The sequence below is a fragment of the Oncorhynchus masou genome, chromosome 22 (genome assembly GCF_036934945.1).
Source record: "Oncorhynchus masou masou isolate Uvic2021 chromosome 22, UVic_Omas_1.1, whole genome shotgun sequence".
In the NCBI taxonomy this organism is placed as follows: domain Eukaryota; kingdom Metazoa; phylum Chordata; class Actinopteri; order Salmoniformes; family Salmonidae; genus Oncorhynchus; species Oncorhynchus masou.
The window spans coordinates 4,906,752-4,929,839 of NC_088233.1; the positions used below are offsets into that span (position 1 = coordinate 4,906,752).

Sequence of the window (23,088 nt, forward strand, 5' to 3'; positions counted from 1 at the left end):
AAAAATAATAATTTGGTTACATTTATGAAAGTCTTGGGTAACAGAATATGATTACTTAAAATAACAGCAGCATTTATTACTTTATGTTACTGCAAGCTATATGTAAACATTAAAAAATTTAAATAAAATTAAAAATGTTCAATCATTATTTGTTGAGTGCTTTGTTACAACTATGAAACAGAAAGCATGCGTGTTGGAACACGGTAACAGATTTTCATTGATGGATTCTATTAAAATGTAACATGTTAAGTTAAACTGTAGTTCATTAGGTATCATGTTTAGTGAATGATTACTGTGAGTTTTAATGGAGTTTAGACCATGAAACTGTGCGTATACAAATTTAGAAACCTAATCAGAGAAGAGGGAGAGAGGAAGTGTGGAGGGAGAGAGGAAGTGTGGAGGGAGAGAGGAAGTGTGGAGGGAGAGAGGAAGTGTGGAGGGAGAGAGGAAGTGTGGAGGGAGAGAGGAAGTGTGGAGGGGGAGGAAGAGAGGAAGTGTGGAGGGAGAGAGGAAGTGTGGAGTGGGAGGGAGAGGAAGTGTGGAGGGAGAGTGGAGGAGGAGGAGGGAGAGAGGAAGTGTGGAGGGAGAGAGGAAGTGTGGAGGGGAGAGTGGAGGAGGAGTGTGGAGGGAGAGAGGAAGTGTGGAGGAGGAGTGTGGAGGGAGAGAGGAAGTGTGGAGGGAGAGAGGAAGTGTGGAGGAGAGTGGAGGAGGAGGGAGAGAGGAAGTGTGGAGGGGAGAGGAAGTGTGGAGGGAGAGTGGAGGAGGGAGGAGGAGTGTGGGGAGAGAGGAAGTGTGGAGGGAGAGAGGAAGTGTGGAGGGAGAGTGGAGGAGGAGGGAGAGAGGAAGTGTGGAGGGAGAGAGGAAGTGTGGAGGGAGAGTGGAGGAGGAGGGAGAGTGGAGGAGGAGGGAGAGAGGAAGTGTGGAGGGAGAGAGGAAGTGTGGAGGGAGAGTGGAGGAGGAGGGAGAGAGGAAGTGTGGAGGGAGAGAGGAAGTGTGGAGGGAGAGAGGAAGTGTGGAGGGAGAGAGGAAGTGTGGAGGGAGAGAGGAAGTGTGGAGGGAGATGGAGGAGGGAGATGGAGTGTCGTTCAACGCCCTGCTGTTGAACACCACTGAGGGATTTGGGTGAGCAGTGCCACTGAGGGGGCGTCCACACCAAAGACGATAACTACAAGATCATTCGAATTCAAGTGAACAAGAGCGTTCACACTACAAAAAAAAAAGTGGAGGAGCACTATCGTTTGAATCACCTTAATTAAAAAGCCATTTTATCCCTGTCCCTCCCGCGATAAAAAACAACAACTTTGACAACCGGTCAAAAACTGCATTCCATTGAAGCGTTCTTGGTTCTAGATACGCAAGGCTGCTTTGAGAGGAGAGGCAGAGTAAGCTGAACAACTGGGCGACCACATTGGTGACCACATTGGTCTAATTATAAGACGACCTGGGAGAACAACGATCCACAACAAAACAACGCATATCAGCATGATAACGGCAATCTTTTTTTTCTTTTCACCAACGGCAGCCTAATATTTAGCTAATAAATAATGGGTTGTATTAGCTACTAACACATCTCGTATCTTCTCTTTGCGTAATCACACACCTGGCCTCCCCTAGCCTCCCCTAGCCTCCCCTAGCCTCCCCTAGCCTCCCCTAGCCTCCCCTAGCCTCCCCACTGCCCATCAGCTACAGCCAGTCCCTCTTTAGCTCTTTGGATTCCCAGGAAAATCTAAAACTACAATAGCATTTGGAACACGCATCCACAAACTGGAGCATTTGAGCGGTTATTCAAATTAGCCTAGATCACTGCAGGATATAGCTGTATAACAATTAACCGTGTACTCACTTAAAAAAAATATATATATATATATATATATATATATATATTTTTTACAGATGAGCACAGTGAGATTAAAAATATCCAAAACGAATTGACAACTATGAGAAAACATAGTAAAAACAATGACAAATGAACACACCCCGAAAAGGTCTGTGTTAGCATCTCAGTAACAGGCCTACCCGCGTGCAGGATGTATTGATCAGTTGATCAGTTGATTTGACATGCCGTAGAACTATGAAACATTACGCGTTCCTCTCACGTGGCCGCTCACTAACATTTTATATAGTTATGTATAATTTATCATAATTATCCGTTGTGGTCCTTGGTGTGGACGGCCCCGAGTGCTGTTTGACACTGGTCTCCAACATCTATCTGGAGTTGAAAAGGGATTCATTTCTGAAAGAACCAGGACAGGAAAGATGTATTGAACCTGGCACAGTGGAGGTGGATCATGATGTTGTGTGTTGGTGGTGTTCAGTCACTCCCCTGATCTTACTGCCGACAGCATAAAAAAAAAAAAAAACATTAAACAGGATGTGATGCACGCAAAACACAGAGGAGGAATCTAGTCATTATTATTGTGCCTGCCTGCCTGCCTGCCTGCCTGGAGGGGTGTGTTTTGATGCACAGAAGGAATCTAGCTCATTATCCTCAATTGCTCCGGAAACAACAATTTCAGGCAGAAAAACATGTTTTTTTAAAAACCCTAGTTCGCATCACAAAACACCCGTAACCAAGATGAATGTGACACGGGGTGCTTTCAACATGACAACAAGAGAAAGCCCATTAACCTGTAGAAGTGGAGTGGAGTTTCCTTCCTACTCCCCCACTAGGGGTCCTACTACGACTAGATCTAGGGGTCCACTCCCCCACTAGGGGTCCACTCCCCCACTAGGGTCCTACTACGACTAGATCTAGGGGTCCTACTACGACTAGATCTAGGGGTCCACTCCCCCACTAGGGTTCCTACTACGACTAGATCTAGGGGTCCACTCCCCCACTAGGGTCCTACTAAGACTAGATCTAGGGGTCCACTCTCCCACTAGGGTCCTACTAAGACTAGATCTAGGGGTCCTACTACGACTAGATCTAGGGGTCCACTCCCCCACTAGGGTCCTACTACGACTAGATCTAGGGGTCCACTCTTAATGTGTAGTAAAAAATACATTTTTTTTAAAGACACCCAACAAGCCATCTTCCTAGCAGTGTGTAATAACAAACACTAACAGGTCGATCAACATACCATCAAGGTTCAACAAGCCATCTTCCTAGCAGTGTGTAATAACAAACACTAACAGGTCGATCAACATGCCATCAAGGTTCAACAAGCCATCTTCCTAGCCGTGTGTAATAACAAACACTAACAGGTCGATCAACATGCCATCAAGGTTCAACAAGCCATCTTCCTAGCCGTGTGTAATAAACACTAACAGGTCGATCAACATGCCATCAAGGTTCAACAAGCAGGCCCTCAGACGTAGGATCCAAGGCAGTCTAGTATCTGATGTACGGTAGTGCCCTAGTGACAGAGACCTGAAAGAGGGGCTTTTTTCAAAGTGGTGACAGGAAATGTGACACCAACTACATCATAAAATAGTGTTACCTGTGCAGCACACACACACACACACACACACACACACACACACACACTTCACCCCCCCACTCACTCACCGCACCCCCTTCCCCCACTCCCCTAATCCGCTCCCCCAACAGCGAGTCATCCTCAAGGCCCACCAGAACTGGCCAATGCTTATTTCAATGAGCTTGTAGATAAAATAAATGATTGAATAACTTCACATGCTGCACTGACCTGTACTGTAGAATACTGGCTAATATAGTGAAGAACAAGAGAACTGAAAAAGAAGAGCACTGACTGATTCTACTCTAGCCAGTAGTCAAAGAGTGATTTACTGACTGACTACTGGCTAGAGTAGAATCAAAGAGTGATTTACTGATAGAAATGTATGGAAGTTCCAGCCACTGAATCTCAACTATTGATACCACACAGTACAGGATTCTGAGGCAAGAGTATGTGTGTGTATATACACAGTGCCTTGCGAAAGTATTCGGCCCCCTTGAACTTTGCGACCTTTTGCCACATTTCAGGCTTCAAACATAAAGATATAAAACTGTATTTTTGTTGTGAAGAATCAACAACAAGTGGGACACAATCATGAAGTGGAACGACATTTATTGGATATTTCAAACTTTAACAAATCAAAAACTGAAAAATTGGGCGTGCAAAATTATTCAGCCCCTTTACTTTCAGTGCAGCAAACTCTCTCCAGAAGTTCAGTGAGGATCTCTGAATGATCCAATGTTGACCTAAATGACTAATGATGATAAATACAATCCACCTGTGTGTAATCAATTCTCCGTATAAATGCACCTGCACTGTGATAGTCTCAGAGGTCCGTTAAAAGCGCAGAGAGCATCATGAAGAACAAGGAACACACCAGGCAGGTCCGAGATACTGTTGTGAAGAAGTTTAAAGCCGGATTTGGATACAAAAAGATTTCCCAAGCTTTAAACATCCCAAGGAGCACTGTGGAAGCGATAATATTGAAATGGAAGGAGTATCAGACCACTGCAAATCTACCAAGACCTCCGTCCCTCTAAACTTTCAGCTCATACAAGGAGAAGACTGATCAGAGATGCAGCCAAGAGGCCCATGATCACTCTGGATGAACTGCAGAGATCTACAGCTGAGGTGGGAGACTCTGTCCATTGGACAACAATCAGTCGTATATTGCACCAATCTGGCCTTTATGGAAGAGTGGCAAGAAGAAAGCCATTTCTTAAAGATATCCATAAAACGTGTCGTTTAAAGTTTGCCACAATCCACCTGGGAGACACACCAAACATGTGGAAGAAGGTGCTCTGGTCAGATGAAACTAAAATTGAACTTTTTGGCAACAATGCAAAACGTTATGTTTGGCATAAAAGCAACACAGCTCATCACCCTGAACCACCATCCCCACTGTCAAACATGGTGGTGGCAGCATCATGGTTTGGGCCTGCTTTTCTTCAGCAGGGACAGGGAAGATGGTTAAAATTGATGGGGAGATGGATGGAGCCAAATACAGGACCATTCTGGAAGAAAACCTGATGGAGTCTGCAAAAGACCTGAGACTGGGACGGAGATTTGTCTTCCAACAAGACAATGATCCAAAACATAAAGCAAAATCTACAATGGAATGGTTCAAAAATAAACATATCCAGGTGTTAGAATGGCCAAGTCAAAGTCCAGACCTGAATCCAATCGAGAATCTGAGGAAAGAACTGAAAACTGCTGTTCACAAATGCTCTCCATCCAACCTCACTGAGCTCGAGCTGTTTTGCAAGGAGGAATGGGTAAAAATTTCAGTCTCTCGATGTGCAAAACTGATAGACATACCCCAAGCGACTTACAGCTGTAATTGCAGCAAAAGGTGGCGCTACAAAGTATTAACTTAAGGGGGCTGAATAATTTTGCACGCCCAATTTTTCAGTTTTTGATTTGTTAAAAAAGTTTGAAATATCCAATAAATGTCGTTCCACTTCATGATTGTGTCCCACTTGTTGTTGATTCTTCACAACAAAAATACAGTTTTATATCTTTATGTTTGAAGCCTGAAATGTGGCAAAAGGTCGCAAAGTTCAAGGGGGCCGAATACTTTCGCAAGGCACTGTATATATATGTATATATATGTATGTATGAGCGAGTGAGAGGAGACTTACTCAAATATAGGAATCTGGAGGGTCTGGGAGAGGGGTCCACACCTAGCTCCTAACCCAGTATGCAATGCCCTTCTCTGGACAGATATCCTGCCGTGATGGCACCCTGCAGAAATCACCTGTGGTGGAGAAGGAAAGAGAGTGTCAGTATAGCTTGTTTTTCAGTGTGTGGACAATCACTGTCTAACAGGAAGACCTGAAGTGACTCCATGTAAAAAAAAGAAAACATGTGACTGACAGCTTCTGGAATGTCACAGAATTTTTTTTTTTTACATCTATGCAAATTGTGGGTGAGGCAACATTGTTTTTCGTGGCCATGTGAACGACAAGCATTCATGAAGTGCCATGGTAAAAATGCTGTGTTTGACTGACGAGATGAACTCCTTCCCAACAGGATTAAAAAATAAAAATAATTTAAAAAAATAATAAGGTTTCATTCCTCACATCCACAAGCGGAATAAAACCCAACAGCTGGGAATGTGTTGGAGAAAATAAACTAAGGCTAAACACAGCATGACAGAAAAAACCTGAGAGATTACTGACAACAAAGCCTGACATTTCAGCCAATCACAGAGCCTGTTGGTGTGCCACCGACATTTCAGCCAGTCACAGAGCCTGTTGGTGTGCCACCGACATTTCAGCCAATCACAGAGCCTGTTGGTGTGCCACCGACATTTCAGCCAGTCACAGAGCCTGTTGGTGTGCCACCGACATTTCAGCCAGTCACAGAGCCTGTTGGTGTGCCACCGACATTTCAGCCAGTCACAGAGCCTGTTGGTGTGCCACCGACATTTCAGCCAATCACAGAGCCTGTTGGTGTGCCACCGACATTTCAGCCAGTCACAGAGCCTGTTGGTGTGCCACCGACATTTCAGCCAATCACAGAGCCTGTTGGTGTGCCACAGACATTTCAGCCAGTCACAGAGCCTGTTGGTGTGCCACAGACATTTCAGCCAATCACAGAGCCTGTTGGTGTGCCACCGACATTTCAGCCAATCACAGAGCCTGTTGGTGTGCCACAGACATTTCAGCCAATCACAGAGCCTGTTGGTGTGCCACCGACATTTCCGTCCGCTTTCAGCCTACACCGGGAATATTGTGACAGGAATCGCCCTGCCCACTCAATGTTGTGTCTGTACACTTAACCTCTGCACTCTCTCATACTGTAGCGCTCTTAATTCTGCCTGTGCACCAGAAAACGCAACGGTTTTTCGGTCACTGCTTCACTGGATGTTAGTGTGTGTGTGTGTGTGTGTGTGTAACAGCAACGTGTGTGTGTGTGAGTGTGTGTGTGTGTGGTCCAGTCACAGATGTTGCCGTGTTATTTGTGAAAAGCAAGAAGCTCTTGCCCATTGGATGTCAATGGAGACATCTGGGTTGTGAGAACACACACACACACAACTCACCCAGGGGCCACATTACTGATCCCTTGGTTGACCTGCTGACAACGAAGAAATTAAAGATGAATGCCAGGAAGGAAGAAAAGCCCCCCCCCAATTCTCCACTCTCTCTCCAAGGCTCTTAAAGGCTCAGTCTGTCAAAATCCTGTTTCTTCTGTGTTACCATATTGTACAACAGCTGATAAAACGAACACTGTAAAAGTGAGTTTATTATTATTATCATCAGGTGTTATTTCCTGATGATTCTATTTTCCAAACAGCAACTAACACAATTTTTATATATATATATATATATATATATATTTTTTAATTGTGCCGAATACAACAGGTATTGACTTTACTATGAAATACTTGCTTACGAGCCCCAATGATGCAGAGTTAAAAATAGTAGTAATACAATTACACACACAATGTGAAGCTATATAAAGGAAATATCAGAACAATGTGCAGATGTATGAGGTATTTGAGGGAGATATGGACTTGAAAAGGTAAAGAAAATTCAGGATAATAAATTAAATAGTAAAGAATGTAGAAGCAGCGAATGAAGAGTAAAAGTGTGTGTGTAGTTAGTGTATGTATGTTGATTTTGTGTGGGAGTGTAAATGTAGCACACACACACACAGTGGGGCAAAAAAGTATTTAGTCAGCCACCAATTGTGCAAGTTCTCCCACTTAAAAAGATGAGGCCTGTAATTTTCATCATAGGTACAGCTCTTTGGTCTTGGCCATAGTGGAGTTTGGAGTGTGACTGTTTAAGGTTGTGGACAGGTGTCTTTTATACTGATAACTAGTTCAAACAGGTGCCATTAATACAGGTAACGAGTGGGGGACAGAGGAGCCTCTTAAAGAAGAATTTACAGGTCTGTGAGAGACAGAAATCTTGCTTGTTTGTAGGTGACCAAATACTTATTTTCCAACATAATTTGCAAATAAATTCATTAAAAATCCTACAATGTGATTCTGTTTTTGGTTGTACTAATTTATTGCCATCGGGGCCCATCGGTATAAGTGCTAAACTGCTTACTGACTGTACACTAACTTTACTGCATGATTGTAGCAGGTTTAGTAATGCGTTACTAGTTCTATTAGCTTGGGGACAACGATGTAGGCTGTGTGTAGCAGTTATGACAAGGCTTGGAAAGGTTTTTTTAAATCGCCTGGTCACATACAGCTGATGTGTTGTGCATTGAAGTCCACAAGAAAAGGGAAAAGGTGAGAGGAGGAGAGAAGGAATAGAACGTGGCTGCTATGAAAGTGAATTGTGTTTACCTGACCAGGGGTGTATTTATCATGCCGATTCTGTTGAAAAAAAAATTCTTAAAAAAAAAAAAACGGAAGAAATCTGAACAACAAAAACTGGGATAAACATACCTGAATTTGTCCAATAGACACCAAAGATTACACCCTAGATCAGCAAGATGCAGGCAAGAGTGCAAGGCGGTATTGAATGTGTCACTCAGTCATCTTGATTGCTTTAATTCCTCTCTACCTGTGTGCACCTACGTTGTAAACTTTCATTCATTGGCTAGGTTGAGGCAACCTCATGATGGGTATAGGGAACAAGCGAGTATAATGTAGTAGCCTAAACCTGTCGATGTTACACTGAACTGGGTGAACGGAAAATTAATGACAGACGTTCCAATATGCTGTAATAGAAATAAAGGCCCTTCTCCAAAAGATAGTCCTCCCTCATCTTAAACGACACCAACCGCCCCTGGACTCCATGATCATTAGTCATGTAATGCCTGGTGACGTCACTATCAGGAATAACACTTTGTATCGTCTTAAATGACAACACCATTACTCAACAACACTAAAATAAAGAAGTGTAATATGTGTGTGAATTCAATATGTAAAACATGGCTCAGATATGGTATAGCCTTTTGCTATAGAAATATGTGCACTTGTGTGACTCATAAAGGATACTGTAGTAACCATAGCTGTGGTTTCCCCACTCTGGGGTGATGGCCTGTCACTGTTAAGTACAGCGCCTTCACAAGGTATTTAACCCTTTGACTTTCCACATTGTACTGTGTAAGACAGAAATTAACATTTCTTGAATTAAGATTTTTTTTGTCACTACACCATAATGTCAAAAATGATTATTTTTTTATTTATTTTTTACACATTAATTAAAAATGAAATGTCTTGAGTCAATAAGTATTCAACCCCTTTGTAATGGCAAATCTAAACATTTCAGAAGTAAAAATGTGCTTAACAAGTAACAAGACGTTGCATGGACTCACTGTGTGCAATAGTGTCTAACATGATGATTTTAATGAATAGCTCATCTCTGTACCCCACACATACAGATAATGTTCCCTCAGAGAGGTTTCCCCACATAATCGATTGGTAGATGGGATAAATACACACACTTTTTTTTTTAAGCCGACATTGAATATTCCTTTGACCACAGTGAAGTTATTAATTACACTTTGGATGGTGTATCAATACACCCAGTCACTACAAAGATACAGGTGTCCTTCCAACTCAGTTGCAGGGGAGGAAGGAAAATTCTCAGGGATTTCACCATGAGGCCAATGGAGACTTTAAAACAGTTAGAGTTTAATAGCTGTGATGGGAGGAAACTGAAGATGGATCAACATTGTAGTTGCTCCACAATACTAACATAAATGACAGAGTGAAAAGAATGAACCCTGTAAAGAATTCAAAAAATATTCCAAAACATGCATCCTGTTTGCAACAAGGCACTAAAGTAATTCTGCAACAAAAAAAAAATTGGTAAAGCAATTAACTTTGTGTCTTGAATACAAATATTTATGTTTGGGGCAAATCCAATACGACCCATTATCGAGTACCACTTCACATATTTTCAACCATAGTGGTGGCTGCATCATGTTATGGGTATGCTTGTAATCGTTAAGGACTGGGGAGTTTTTCAGGATAAAGAAGAAACACAATGGAGCTAAACACAGGCAAAAACCTAGAGGAAAACCTGGTTCAGTCTGCTTTCCACCAGACACTGGGAGAAGAATTCACCTTTCAGCAGGACAATAAGCTAAAACACAAGGACAAATATACAAGTAGCGAGTTTGTTTAGACTTAAATCTATGGCAAGACTTGAACATGGTTGTCTAACAAATGAACAACCACCAATTAGCTTGAATAATTTTGATATATAAAAATAATAATATAATATAAATATATATTTTTTTTAAATGGGCAAATATTATACAATCCAGATGTGCAAAGCTCTTAGAGATTTACCCAGAAACACTCACAGCTGTAATCACTACCAAAGTTGATTCTAACATGTATTGACTCGGGGGTATGAATACCTACTTAAATGAGACATTTACAAACATGTTTTAATTTTGTCATTACAGAATGGTGTAGTGGGGGGAAAAACTATTTAATCTATTTTGAATTCAGGCTGTAACAAACTGTGGAATAAATCAAGGGGTATGAATAGTTTCTGAAGGCACTGTAGCTCTCTGTAGCCCTGGATTGTCCATCCATATGTAGTAAGAGTAACACAGGGTGAATTGGCCAATTCATTGACAACTTTGACTTGCTTATATAGACCGGGCACTACCAGTTTGCTGAAATGCGTGCGAGAGGGTGAAGTTCGTAACGTGGCTCGAGCACTTTCACGGAGGTGCTGAAACCCCCTATTTTTCTCAACCACTGAGAATGGACGCATATCCGTGGCTATAAAACATAGCTGCAGCTCTTGTCATGTCTTTGATTTCTTTGGCCCGGTCAGAAGCAGATGCTTGAATACAGGAGACCAGGTTGTTGTTGTTTCCGTTTTTCTCCAGCGGAGGAAATACAGCGGTGCTGTTGACATGTTTACGGCGACATGTTTGAGGTGTTGTCAGATGCAGTAAGTAATCTGGTTGAGCAGAGGTGAATTCACCCTCTGCTCTATTGCCGTTTTAATCTACTAGGAAACCAACATGTTTTCAAACTGGATTATCTAAACGATGGAGAATTCTCTAGGTTTATTGACCCCACCAGTTGCTACTAGGAAACCAAAATGTTTTCAAACTGGATTATCTAAACGATGGAGAATTCTCTAGGTTTATTGACCCCACCAGTTGCTACTAGGAAACCAAAATATTTTCAAACTGGATTATCTAAACGATGGAGAATTCTCTAGGTTTATTGACCCCACCAGTTGCTACTAGGAAACCAAAATATTTTCAAACTGGATTATCTAAACGATGGAGAATTCTCTAGGTTTATTGACCCCACCAGTTGCTACTAGGAAACCAAAATATTTTCAAACTGGATTATCTAAACGATGGAGAATTCTCTAGGTTTATTGACCCCACCAGTTGCTACTAGGAAACCAAAATATTTTCAAACTGGATTATCTAAACGATGGAGAATTCTCTAGGTTTATTGACCCCACCAGTTGCTACTAGGAAACCAAAATATTTTCAAACTGGATTATCTAAACGATGGAGAATTCTCTAGGTTTATTGACCCCACCAGTTGCTACTAGGAAACCAAAATATTTTCAAACTGGATTATCTAAACGATGGAGAATTCTCTAGGTTTATTGACCCCACCAGTTGCTACTAGGAAACCAAAATATTTTCAAACTGGATTATCTAAACGATGGAGAATTCTCTAGGTTTATTGACCCCACCAGTTGCTACTAGGAAACCAAAATGTTTTCAAACTGGATTATCTAAACGATGGAGAATTCTCTAGGTTTATTGACCCCACCAGTTGCTACTAGGAAACCAAAATGTTTTCAAACTGGATTATCTAAACGATGGAGAATTCTCTAGGTTTATTGACCCCACCAGTTGCTACTAGGAAACCAAAATGTTTTCAAACTGGATTATCTAAACGATGGAGAATTCTCTAGGTTTATTCACCCCACCAGTTGCCATTGTACAGAACTAGTTCCCGGCTGCACCTCACAAAAGGACAGCTTGAAAATGCCCCAATTAAGATATTAATTGTGCATTGTAAAGATTATAATGTGCCTATTTAGTTGTTTTAACGGAATAGACGTTTTCATCTCGAATTTACTCAAGAGGCATAAAACACAGCGTAGTCATAGCTTATAGGGCTTGTGTTTTTCATTCGAGTTCAGTGCGGACAGAACAGAGGTCCCCGTACAGAACGTTTTGGTACAAATACGTGTACGGTTACACCCCTAGTAGTCGAGGGGGGCAGGTTTGGTGATGGGGAGTCAGGTTTGCATGGGTGGGAGTTTCAGTTCACCACGGTGAGATCACTGTACGGTAAATTGGTTAATAGCCCAATAACAAAGAGCTCCAAACCTCTGCCAGTAATAGCTAGTTTTCAGTTTTCCCTCCCCCAGTCAGACCAATCTAAATGACAGGCCAAGCAAAAAGTTTATCCATTTTAAAAAGGAAATCTATTACAGTAATGTACTTAATTGTTACCAAGAAATTTGATATTCATATAACAAACAGCTGCATCGGGCCTTTAAATCTCTAAAAAATAAGAGGTAACAGAGTACATGTTGACAGAAACATAAACATAAGAAATACCCTGATGAAGACAGAGGTGTCATGAGGACACAGAGTTCCATACTACACCATTCTGGAACATCCTACTGTCAAATTGTTTAGTCTCATGTTCCAGTTTTACTTCGTTGGTACTTTAAACAACAAGAGAGTCAACCTCTCAAGAGCTCCCTCTCGTTAATGACCTGTTCCCTCACATCCTTAAGCAACCAGAGGGGAGAGCAAGAAAGTATAGTCACAAACATGTCAAGTCACAATGTCCCGAGTCTCAAGCTAATGTGTCCATTTCAGGCTACCTAGACAGCCCTTTTCATTAATTTTGTCTACAACACATTTTGATTATGTAATACTTCAGTTTTAAACAAATTCCAAATGCAAGCGCTCAGTAAATTAAATCAATTATGACATACCAAAAAAGACTATTAGACCTATGCTAGTAATCATTACTTAATGCCCCATTGCAAACTAAAAAACGGTTCATATTCTTGATCACTAAACAATTTCTTTGGAGGTGCGTATTTCTAGAATTATGGCAATCCTCCCTCCGTACAATTTGACGTTTGCGATGCACTCGATGCTATACAGTTCCTTGCAAACATTTTCACAGCCCTTGGATTCCTTTAAACGTTATTGTCACAAAGTTAATTTAATTAGAATTCATTTAAGTTGGATTAATATCAAAGTCGAATGTTTAAGTGGAAGGAAAATGCTACATTAATTAATATTTTTTTTAAATACAAAATAAATAAACGCAAATATAGTCGTTGATGAAGTATTCCCCCCCTCCCTGACTCAATACATGTTAGAGACACATTTGACATACATTACAGCTGTGAATCTTCTTGGGTAAGTCTATAAGAGATTTGTATACTATCCCATTATCCTTTACAATATTTTCTTGCAAAGGTGGCCACTCTGGAAAATGTCCCTGTCTTCTTGGTAAGAAGCTCCCGTGTAGATGTGGCCTTCCGTTTCAGGTTATTGTCCAGCTGAAAGGTGAACTCCTCTCACAGCGTCTGGAGGAAAGCAGACTGAAGCAAGTTTAACCTCTAGGATTGTGTCTTTGCTTAGCTCCATCCCTTGTATTCTTATCCTGACAATCTCCCCGGTATTTGCGGATGTCAAGAATTCCCATGCAAATAATATAATAATAATAATAATATATCCCATTTAGCAGACGCTTTTGTCCAAAGCGACTTACAAGTCGGCTGGGGCCACTACTTTTACATATGGGTGGCCCCAGTGGGAAACGAACCCACGACGCTTGGCGTTGCAAGCGCCATGCTCTACCGACTGAGCCACACAGGACTCTAGACCACCAGGCTTGGGGAAAAGGGGGGGAGAAGGAGGCAGTTACTCAGTGATGTGTCGCATTTTCCCCAAACTACAGGGCTTTGTATTTAGGCCAAAACGTTGATTCCTTTGCCGTGTTTTTTCATTTATTTCTTCAGTATTCATTTAGTGCCTTGGTCGCATACATATGAATGTTTAGAAATATTTGTATTGCTCTTTTCGCTCGGTCATTCAGGTCTTTATTGTGTCGTTGATCCTCCCCCCCATTGAACTCTGTAGGCATTTTTTTTTTTTTTACCAACCAATGGTAACATCCCCTTAGCAGTTTCATTTCTGTCCTGCAACTCAGTTCAGAAGGACGACTGGATCTCGGATGTGTCTGGGTAGTTTAATACATCATCCAGCGCCTAATTATTAACTTGACCAGGCTTATATTCAGTCTGATCTGTTATGGTTACCAATCACTGCCCTTTTATGCGGCTTTCATTGAACCGGTGCTTGAAATTCAATACTTGACTGAGGGACCTTACAGATGTACAGTGCATTCGGTAAGTATTCAGGCCCCGGAACTTTTACGACACACACACACACACACACACACACCACACATACCATACATATATTCACATATGTATTCAGACCCTTCACTCAGTACTTTGTTGAAGCATTTCCGGCAGCAATTCCAGCCAAGTCTTCTTGGGTATGATGCTACAAGCTTGGCACACCTGTATTTGTTTTTTTTTTTCTCCCATTCTTCTCTGCAGATCCTCTTAAGCTCTGTCAGGGTGGATGGGGAGCTTAGCTGCACATCTATTTTCAGGTCTCTCCAGAGATGTTCGACCGGGTTCAAGTCCAGGATCTGCCTGGGCCACTCAAGAACAAATCAGAGACTTGTCCCGAAGCCACTCCTATGTTGTCTTGGCTGGGTGATTAGGGTGGTTGTCCTGTTGGAAGGTGACCCTTCACCCCAGTCTGAGTGCTCAGGAGCAGGTTTTCAGCGAGGATCTCTGTACTTTGCTCCGTTCATCTTTCCCACGATCCTGACTAGTCTCCCAGTCGCCGCCACTGAAAAACATCCCCACAGCGTGATGCTGCCACCACCTTGCTTCACCGTACGGATAGTGCCTGGTTTCCTCCAGACATGAAACTTGGCATTGAGGCCAGAGTTCAATATTGTTTTCATCATACCAGAGAATCTTGTTTTTCATGGTCAGAGTCCTTAAAGTGCCTTTTGACAAACTCAAAGCAGGCGGTCATGTTATTTTACCATACAGGTCTTATTGGTGGAGTACTGCAGAGATGGGAGAATGTTCCAGAAGGACAACCATCTCCACAGAGGAACTCTGGAGCTCTGTCAGAGTGACCATCAGGTTCTTGGTCACCTCCCTGACCAAGGCCCTTCTCCCAGGATTGCTCAGTTTGGCCGAGCGGCCAGCTCTAAAGAGAGAGTCTTGGTGGTTCAAAACTTCTTCCATTTAAGAATGATGGGAGGCCAGTGTTCTTGGGGACCTTCAATGCTGCAGACATTTTTTGGTGTAGGTATTAATGCCTCTTCTGGTTGATGGAAAGGCTTCCCCCAACACCTTCTCAACTAAACGTTATCTACAGGTCGCCTATGCATACTTGACATAATGCATCAATCCGGGATATTTTGTTTGGCAAACTCTTATCATGTGCCTTTTTAAAACCACCACTAAACAGCCTCTTGCTCGGTGGACACTTGAATTCATTGTTTTTTCACCATACCTTGAGATTGGTCTCCTGATGTGCTTTAAGCATTGTTGTGGACATATAAAAACATCCAATGTCGTTGTTTTTCCTATTAAGAAAAAAAGTGGATGGGAGAGAGAGCAGAAAAACTGGGAAAATTAATGAAACCTGAAAATACAAAAATATATTTCGGAAAACTAAATGGAATTATTCCAAAAATGAAATAGATTTTATAGGGTACTAGAAAGTGGATCATTTTGTACATGTATTCAACTGCACGTTTGACCAATTCCAGTCCTTTTTTACATTACAAAGAATCCGTAAAACCGTCCCAGTGACGGAGAACTGTGTAGGTGACCGAGAAAGGCAACAGAAATCTTGGCGACAGAATGGTCATGGTCAGTGGAGGCTCAAATTTAGTTAACGGGGTCACCATCTGCTTGGTCTGCGCCGCGGCTGCCCAGGAGAGCGTGCATTAAGCCCAGGAGAGCGTGCGTCGAGCCCAGGAGAGCGTGCATTAAGCCCAGGAGAGCGTGCGTCGAGCCCAGGAGAGCGTGCATCTTGGCATCTGGAACTTGGACAGCTGTTTGTGCTGTCCAGGCCAGCGTGCAGTGATGTCTGAGCCTCTGGGGCAACCATGCTACTGTTGGCAGACCAGCAACGACGCAACAGAGCCCTGACACTGAATCTCAGCGACCACTACAGTACGGTTGTGTCAAGTTGGCTGTATGTCCTTTGGGTGGTGGACCATTCTTGATACAAAACAGGAAACTGTTGAGCGTGAAAAACCCAGCAGCATTGCTTTTCAAATAGAAAGGTTTAGAACTTGTGAAGTATGTGTGTACAGGGCACTCAGAAAGTATTCAGACCCCTTCACTTTTCCACTTTTTGTTTCGTTACAGACTTATTCTTAAATTGATTAAATTGTTTGAAAAGGGGAAGGGGTCTGAATACTTTCCAAATGCACTGTTTACAGTATAGACATCTGACGGTTCTGACATAGAATATATGGGCGACTACCTAGGTGTCTGGCTAGACTGTAAACTCTCCTTCCAGACTCACATTAAACATCTCCAATCCAAAATTAAATCTAGAATCGGCTCCCTATTTTGCAATAAAGCATCCTTCACTCACGCTGCTAAACATACCCTCGTAAAACTGACCATCCTACCAATCCTCGACTTCGGCGATGTCATTTATAAAAAAAAGCTTCCAATACAGTGCCATCCGTTTTGTCACCCAAGCCCCATATACCAACCACCACTGCGACCTGTATGCTCTCGTCGCCAAAACCCTCTGGCTCCAGGTCATCTATAAGTCCTTGCTAGGTAAAGCTCCGCCTTCTCAGCTCACTGGTCTCCATAACACCCACCAGTAGCACGCGCTCCAGCAGGTATTTCTCACTGGTCAACCCCAAAGCCAACACCTCCTTTGGCCGCCTTTCCTTCCAGTTCTCTGCTGCCAATTACTGGAACAAATTGCAACGCGAGAACAAAAACCACAGACAACTTAAATCTACCGTCAAACACTATTGGTTTATTTTTAAACACACGGTAAAGAGGGGGCGGGAAATGGGGCTGAGCTGGACCCAAGGAAAGAAAGAAATATCCCAAAACACCCCTAAGCTAGATGCTTCAATACAGCTAACTACCTAACCAATAAAATACAGCAGGTGGTCCGCTCAGTTCTCACTAGGGTACTTAGACAAAGTATTCCTACGTGTAATGTAGGTCCATGGGGTACCAAGCCAGGTCGCCCCTTTCCCCACCATCAAACAAACACCATAACAAAACTCACAGGATAACAGACAAAGTGGCGTGTAAAAACAAGAGAGATCTCTGCATACAGAGGGAGGGAGGGAGAGACATGGGGGAAACAACAGAATGGGTTTTTAAACCTAGGGAAGGGGATGTGATTGGGTAATGGAAAAAGGAGTAAGTGTGTGTTCAGATGAATGACTTGATTGGGGAATGATGATTGTTGACACCTGTGAATATTGGATAAGGAAAGAAAATGCACACAGGATACCTGTATCCGTAACACGAACTTAAAACATCAGTTATCTGAGCAGCTCACCGATCACTGCAGCTGTACACAGCCAACCTGTAAATAGCACATCCAAGCTACCTATCTCATGCCCATTTTGTTTTTATTTACTTTTTTTTTGCTCTTTCGCACACCAGTATTTCTACTTGCACATCATCATCTGCACATCTATCACTCCAGTGTTAATTCACCACTATGGCCTATTAATTGCCTTACCTCCTTACTCAATTTGCACACTGTATATAGATATTTCTATTGTGTTATTGACTGTACTTTTGTTTATCCCATCTGTGTAACTCTGTTCTTTTTTGCTTTATCTTGGCCAGGTCACAGTTGTAAATGAGAACTCAACTGGCCTACCTGGTTAAATAAAGGTGAAATTAAAAAATTGTAAATCTATCCGTGCGTCTCTGGGATGACTGAGGGCTCAGGGCTGAGTGGATCCCTGCACTGCATCAGTAGCCCATCATAGCCAACTCTAGAGGCCGATCTGAATCTCAAACAGCAGTACTGCACTTCCTTTCCACGGTGAGAGATTAACAGTGAGAGATGCCAACCACAATCTCAACCAGTCATCCTGTGTGGCTTCCTTTGTAAGCGCTAGAGCAAAAAGGTTATGAGTTTCATTTCCACAGGGATTACAAACTAAAAATAGCTGTATCACTGTACCGTAAGTCACTTTGAATGAAGCCAACACTACAGAAAGACCAAATGAATGTCAACCACTGCCAGATGCTTCCATCTACTCTACACCCAACCATTTCCATGAAGATAAAAACCTCTCTGCAGCTCCACACCATCAACGGAATCCCCCGGGCAAACGCCAAAACACAACACCTACCACTGAGATAAGCCCATCTTCTATATCCAAACATTTACAAATCAGACTCACCGTTGCAGAAAATGCATCGTAGTCCACTGAGCAATATATATTCATGTGGGTATCGTAGTCCACTGAGCAATATATATTCATGTGGGTATCGTAGTCCACTATATTTTACACGTGGTGAGCTCTGACCCCATTGGAATCTACAACATTATGATGATAATCATGTTGACAAGTGCCTCATTGGCCGGTTCCCATTCCAAGAACATTCTGCCTTCAGGATACCCTTTGACAAGCACCGTTCCTCACAGATCTCTAAGGATTTAAAGCTGCAATCAGTAGTTGAAACAAAGCATCCTCCCGGTCAGTGTTTTGGTAAAAAAAAAAAAAAAGCTGAGGGATGGGGCTGGAGAAATGTAACCACAATCAAATTCATCGGCACAGAGCTATGGATGCATGATATCAAAAGTATAGTTTTAATATTGAGGCAATACAGTGTTTGTTTAAATTCACTTTGTTTACAAACATTGGAGTAAAACAAGCTTATATGATATTTTGGGTTCTGATGGAGTGTGATAGGTGAACTCAACTTATAAAAAACTAAAAATGCATCATGAACTATATTCTTCAAGAATTAAAAAAAGGTACATATCATTAATTTATAAAAATCCAAAAAATGCCAATTTATTATTTGCAGCAGCAATGTGAGATGGAGGACATTTGTCAATAGGTTATAATAGTAATCTCCCTGGTCAAATAGCCCTTACAAAGCCTTGAGGTGTGTTGGGTCATTGTCCTGTTGAAAAAAAACAAAAATGATAGCACAAACCAGACAAGATAATGCATCACTGCAGAATGCCATGGTAGCCATGCTGGTTAAGTGTGCCTTGAATTCTAAAATAAATCACTGTGTGTTACCAGCAAAGCACCACCACCTCCATGCTTCACGGTGGGAACCACGCATGCGGAGATCATCCATTCACCTACTCTGCGTCTCACAAAGACACGGAGGTTGGAACCAAAATCTCAAATTTGGACTCATTAGACTAAAGGACAGATTTCCACCAGTCTAATGTACATTGCTTATGTTTCTTGAGCCAATCGAGTCTCTTCTTCTTATTGGTGTTCTTTAGTAGTGGTTTCTTTGCAGCAATTCGACCATGAAAGCCTGATTCACCCAGTCTCCTTTGAACAGTTGATGTTGAGATGTGTGTTACTTGAATTCTGTGAAGCATTTCTTTGGGCTGCAATCCGAGGTGCAGTTATCTCTAATGAACTTATCCTCTGCAGCAGAGGTAACTGAGTCTTCCTTTCCTGTGGCGGTCCTCATGAAAGCCAGTTTCATCACAGCGCTTGATGGTTTTTGCAACTGCGCTTGAATAAACTTTAAAAGTTCCTGAAATTTTCCAGATTGACTGACCTTCATGTCTTAAAGTCATGATGGACTGTCGTTTGTCTTTGCTTATTTGAGCTGTTCTTGCCATAATATGGACTTGGTCTTTTACCAAATAGGGCTGTATTCTGTATACCAACACTACCTTGTCAAAACAACTGATTGGCTCAAACACATTAAGGAAAGAAATTCCACAAATGAACTTAAAGCACACCTGTTAACCTCTTACATCTATGGGGGCGCTATTTCATTTTTGGATGAAAAACGTTCCTGTTTTAAACAAGATATTTTGTCACAAAAAGATGCTCGACTATGCATATAATTGATAGCATTCGAAAGAAAACACTCTCGTGTCCAGAACTACCGAGATATTTTCTGTGTGCCCTAGAACGTGAGCTTCAGGCAAAACCAAGATGAGACGGCATCCAGGAAATGAGCAGGATTTTTGAGGCTCTGTTTTCCATTGTCTCCTTATATGGCTGTGAATGCGAGAGGAAAGCCTGCCCTTTCTGTCGTTTCCCAAGGTGTCTGCAGCATTGTGACGTATTTGTAGGCAGATCATTGGAAGATTGACCATAAGAGACCACATTTACCAGGTGTCCGCCCGGTGTCCTGCGCGAAATTGGTGCGCAAAAGTCACCTGCCAGTATTTTTCCATGGGATACAGAGAGGAAAGCAAGCTTCCACGAACTGCATATCAATGAAGAGATATGTGAAAAAACACCTTGAGGATTGATTCCAAACAACGTTTGCCATGTTTCGGTCGATATTATGGTTAATCCGGAAAAAGTTTTACGTTGTAGGTGACTGAATTTTCGGTTCGTTTAAGCCAGACGCAATGTAGAAAACGGAACGATTTCTCCTACACACAGACGCTTTCAGGAAAAACTGCGCATTTGGTATGTAACTGAGAGTCTCCTCATTGAAAACATCAGAAGCTCTTCAAAGGTAAATGATTTTATTTATTTGGTTATCTGGTTTTTGTGAAAATGTTGCGTGCTAAATGCTACTCAAAATGCTATGCTAGCTTTGCATACTCTTACACAAATTAGTCAATTTCTATGGTTCAAAAGCATATTTTGAAAATCTGAGATGACAGTGTTGTTAAGAAAAGGCTAAGCTTGAGAGCAGACGCATTATTTTCATTTTATTTGCGATTTTCAGAAATCGTTAAAGTTGCTATTATGCTAATGAGCCTGAGGCTTTGTCACGATCCCGGATCCGGGAAAGAAGTTAATTGAAATGCATTCCAGGTGACTAACTCATGAAGCTGGTTGAGAGAATGCCAAGATTCGCTATTTTAAGAAAATCTAATCTAAATGTATTTTATATTTTGACAAACACTTTTGGTTACTACACGATTCCATGCATTTTTTTGTGTTTTTTGGTGTGTTTTTTGGTGTGTTTTTTTCCATTGAGGTCTTCACTAGTATTCTACAATGTAAAAAAATAAAATAGTACAAAAATAAAATAAAAACCCTGGAATGGTGTACAAACTTTTGAGTGGTACCATCTATGCACACTTTAGTAAATATTTTCTTAAAGCGGCATTGTTGGTTAAAGGCGTGTATGTAAGCATTTCAGTCAGGTCTACACCTGTTGTATTCGGCATATGTGACAAAATTTGATTACTCTCAATATCATGGATATAGCAAATGCTACCGTACCTGTAGACTTCATCATTGCGTTAATGCTAGTTAATGCTGATGCTAGTTAATGCTGATGCTAGTTAATGCTAGTTAACACTGATGCTAGTTAATGCTAGTTAATGCTAATGCTAGTTAATGCTAGTTAATGCTAATGCTAGTTAATGCTAGTTAATGCTGATGCTAGTTAGCATTGGCTCACAAACACACCCAACTTCCTTCATACTGCACATGGAGACATGAAAATGGTATCCATTTCCACTGACAGAGATTCTTTCTGTAAGTAGAAAATCTCACCAGTATCTCTTTTAAAAACAGCTAAGGAAAGACCCCATCTTCACAGACGCTTGCAATGACCATCATAGCTCGGCGGCCCAAACCAGCTCAGCTATGTCATATCAACAAATCACAATGATGAATCCTTTCCATGGCAGAAAGAAAAGTCTCCGCGTCATGTCTATCTAACAAGATGGACGATCATCCATATTGACGATCCTTATGATTCATTCCTGACCCGGATTTGGTGGTAGGGTTCATTAGGTATTAAATAGTACAGTTATGCAGCTAGGGCTGGAAATTAGGGATGTACGATATATTGGTTAACATATCGGAATCGGACGATATTAGCTAGAAATGCCAACAGTGGTATCGGCCCGATTTCTACTTTAACGCCGATGTTAAAAACCGATGTCAAAGCTGACATGCATACCTATATAAGGTACATGATGTAATGACGCCACGTAAAATGTAGCGCGATAAGAGCAACACATCTATCCTAACCTCGCCCACAATGTCTGCTGTGTGGATCAAGCAGCCAACAAGTCCATCAGTCATTTGAAAGAGAAAGAACATTTCAGCAAGACAACTCAACAGGTGGAAACCATTAAAGCTAAGATAATGGAATTTATTGCCCTTGACAATCAACTGTTCTCTGTTGTGGGTGATGTTGGCTTTCGCCGACTGGTCGAGAACACACTACCAAGTGAGCTATTTTTCAGATGTAGCCCTACCGGAGTTACACAGGAATGGCGTCACTGCTATCAGCTTCACGACATAGATACTACGGAACGCCGTTTGGGTCTTTGTGTGTCAAAAAGATACAGTAGTACTGTCAAAACTGTACAAAAAAACCCTCTGCAAACAAGCAAACACCGACCACGAACAATGTATACCGCTTTGGTAATAAAGCATCATTTGTTCGACCACAACTTATAGGGGAGCTAGCTTTAGCTTGGTATCTAACTAGCACTAATACAACCAGACTGAAAACAATGAATAGAAAATGCAGTCATTTTCATTATTCTTAGCAATGTTTTAGGAATCCTTGTGAGTAAGTATTACCTAGGTTGCCACTTGTTGTTCGCCTATTGAAATTCAACTTCAGTTCATGAAAATAAATAGCTAGCCAGCTACTTAACCCTGTTGCCCAAAGCTAACATTATAGTCAGCCAGCTAGCTTCATCTGGCTATTGAAGCTAGCCACAATAGTGGAATTTACGGTTTATCTTCAAAATAAACGTATGTCATTGGCAGTGATGCAAATGAACATAAATAGTAGAATTATTCCATACTTTTATTTTGAAGGCTAACTGCAAAGTCAACTATTGTGGCAAGCTTCACATAGATGGGTCCGACTTTATAAAATAAGGTTATTTTAGATGATGACACCTAGATTATGTCATTTTGCTATGTTTTTGGGGTAGAACATCATTTGCATCCATCAGCTAGCTAGCTACCGTCATTGAA

General features: G+C 41.7%; 1 protein-coding gene across 2 annotated transcripts in view; it reads right to left on the reverse strand.

Annotated features, from left to right (window-relative positions):
* The window catches only part of LOC135508917 (tumor protein p53-inducible protein 11-like), a 90,903-nt gene that overhangs the window by 62,430 nt on the left and 5,385 nt on the right, over positions 1–23,088 (reverse strand). For both annotated transcript variants that reach the window (XM_064929135.1, XM_064929134.1), the window contains exon 2: positions 5,558–5,673. The gene's annotated coding sequence lies outside the window, so the exon portion shown is untranslated. The remainder of the gene's footprint in view (positions 1–5,557; positions 5,674–23,088) is intronic.